Here is a 2,688-nt window from a genome sequence, read left to right as displayed (position 1 = left end):
AAAGCACTAATAACTTGGGAGATCAGAAAAGGCTTCACATGGGAGGTGATACATGTAATGATGAATAGTGAAAGAAGACAGGAATCTTGAGAGGTAGCAAGGAGAGCTATCATGCCAGGCATGGAAGATAGCTTGCACAAAGTTACACAGGTAGGAGATGGAATGCCAAATGTAGGATCAGAGAGGGGGCTCATTTGGCTAGAACAAAGTGTGCTTAAAGAGGAGTAAATATGAAATAAGTCTAGAAAGGTAAGCTACAATCAGACTGGGAAAGACTTTAAATTTCAAAGTGAGGGATTTGCATTTTATACTAGAGGCTAACAAGAACCACACTGAAGATTCTCAAATAGGGAGTAATGTTCTTTAGGAACAGTTAGTCTTCACACAGTGATCAAAATTATTTTCCTAAAGAACAAGTCTATGTTGGAGAGGAGAAAGACTGAAAGCTGTAAGTCCTAGGAAGCTTGGGAATAGTCCAGGTTAGAATTTCTGAACCAAGATGCTGGCTGAGTGAGAGGAGAGGAAAGGAATAGATTTGAAAGATGTTGTGAGGGCAGTTAGGTGGTGCAGTGGATAAAGCACCAGCCCTGGATTCAGGAGGACCTGAGTTCAAATCTGGTCTCAGACACTTGACATTTACTAGCTGTGTGACCCTGGGCAAGTCACTTAACCCCCATTGCCCTGCAAAAAAAAAATGTTGTGGAGGTAGGTTCAACAAGACTTGACAATTGATGTGTGAGAGGGTGGGGGTGGGGAGGGAGCAGCTAGTCTGGGAGTGAAGAGTCAAGGATAATTAAGAGATTGTGAACATGGATGATTGGAGTATGGTGGTGCTCTCAATGGACATAGAAGATGAAGATCATTGTGTTCTGCTGTGGACTGTTGCATTTGAAGTAACACTCGTAAAAGGACGTAGCACTTAACAAATACTTTTTCCCTACTACAGGCATCAAATTGGAATTGTACAATAGGCAGTTGGTGATGCAAGTCTAGAGCTCAAGAGAGATTAAAGCCAGATGTTTACATGTAGGAGTCATCTCCATAGAGTGGATAACTCATGGGAGCTAATGATATGAGTGAGAGAGAATGAAGAGAGAGGAGTACCCAGGCAGAGCCCTGATGGATACCCTTAGTTAGAAGGGGAGGTTATGAACCATGATCCTTGAAATGAGACTGAAAAAGAATAGTCAGATAGGTAGGAGAACTAAGAGATAATAGAGTTACAAAAACCCAGGGAGAAGGTGGTACTCAGGAGAAGGCTGGTCAACTACTGCATAAAGAGCAAGAAAATAATAACTATCTATAAATAGTAATAGTTAGCACTTATATCGTGCTTTAAGGTTTACAGAGCAAAAATATTATCTCAATTTTTTCTCATAAAACCCCTGAGAGGCAGATGCTATTATTATCCCCATTTTATAGATGAGGAAACTGAGGCAGACAGAGGCCAAGGAACTTCCCCAGGATCATACAGCTAGCAATTGAGGAGGGATTTTAACACAGATCTTTCTGACTCCAACTCTCTCTTCATTACATCACTTTGCTGCCTATTGGATTTAGACCATTGTAGAAGTTTTATTTGTTTTGTCTTGTTTTTCACTTAATAGTATTTCATTTTTTCCAATTACAAGTAAAAGTAGTTTTCAACATTCATTTTTGTAAGATGTTTGAGTTCCAAATTTTTCTCCTTCCCTCCTTTCCCTTCCCCCTCCTCAAGACAGCAAGTGATATAGGTTATGTATGTACCATCTTGTTAAACATATTTCCACATTAGTCACGTTATGAAAGAAGACTCAGAATAAAAGGGGAAAACCACAAGAAAGAAAAAACAGCAAATAAAGTGAAAATAATATGCTTCAATCTGCATTCAGACTCCATGGTTCTTTTTCTGGATGTGGAGAGGATTTTCTGCCATGAGTCTTGGAATTGTCTTGGATCATTGCACTGCTGAGAATAGCTAAGTCTATCACAGTTGATTATTGCACAATGTTGCTGTTACTGTGTACAATGTTCTCCTGGTTCTGCTCATGCCACTCAGCATCAGTTTGTGTAAGTCTTTACAGGTTTTTCTGAAATCTTCCTGCTCATTATTTTTTATAGCACAATAGTATTCCATTAAATTTTTATTAGAGGTTTTATTTGGTAGTGATATTGGAAGTCAGATTGCAACAGGTTGAACGGTGAGTTGGAGGAGAGTAAATAGAGTCAACAAATGTAGATGCTTTTTGTCAGTTTGGCTGTTGAAATGAGGACAGAAAGAGAGGAACATAAATTGAGGGAATGGTAGGGTCAAGTAAAGATTTTTGAGGGATGTGAAAGACCTGAACATATTTGTAGGCTACAAATAAGGAAGCAGTAGATAGGAAGAAGTTGAAGATTAGGTAAAAAGGGCAATAAGTAAAGAGCAAACACCCACAGGGAATATGAGAGGATGGGGTCAAGAGTACAATTAAAGGAGATGGGAGCAAATAATGAGAGAATGGAAGATAATGTCAAGGGATTCTGAGACATGAAGAAAAGGGAGCTTATGACAGGTAGCCTCTATTTTCTCAATGATGAGATACTTTAATGAAGGGAAGGAGAGAAGGGCTGATGTTAGGGTGCTTGAAGAAAGAGGAGGAGGTTTGGAACAGCCCCTGTGGAGAGTATGATAAAGTTAATGAGGAAAGAACAAGTGAATTGACATGG

Source organism: Dromiciops gliroides, chromosome 2 (genome assembly GCF_019393635.1).
Source record: "Dromiciops gliroides isolate mDroGli1 chromosome 2, mDroGli1.pri, whole genome shotgun sequence".
Lineage (NCBI taxonomy): Eukaryota > Metazoa > Chordata > Mammalia > Microbiotheria > Microbiotheriidae > Dromiciops > Dromiciops gliroides.
Note: the sequence above shows the minus strand (reverse complement) of the source record.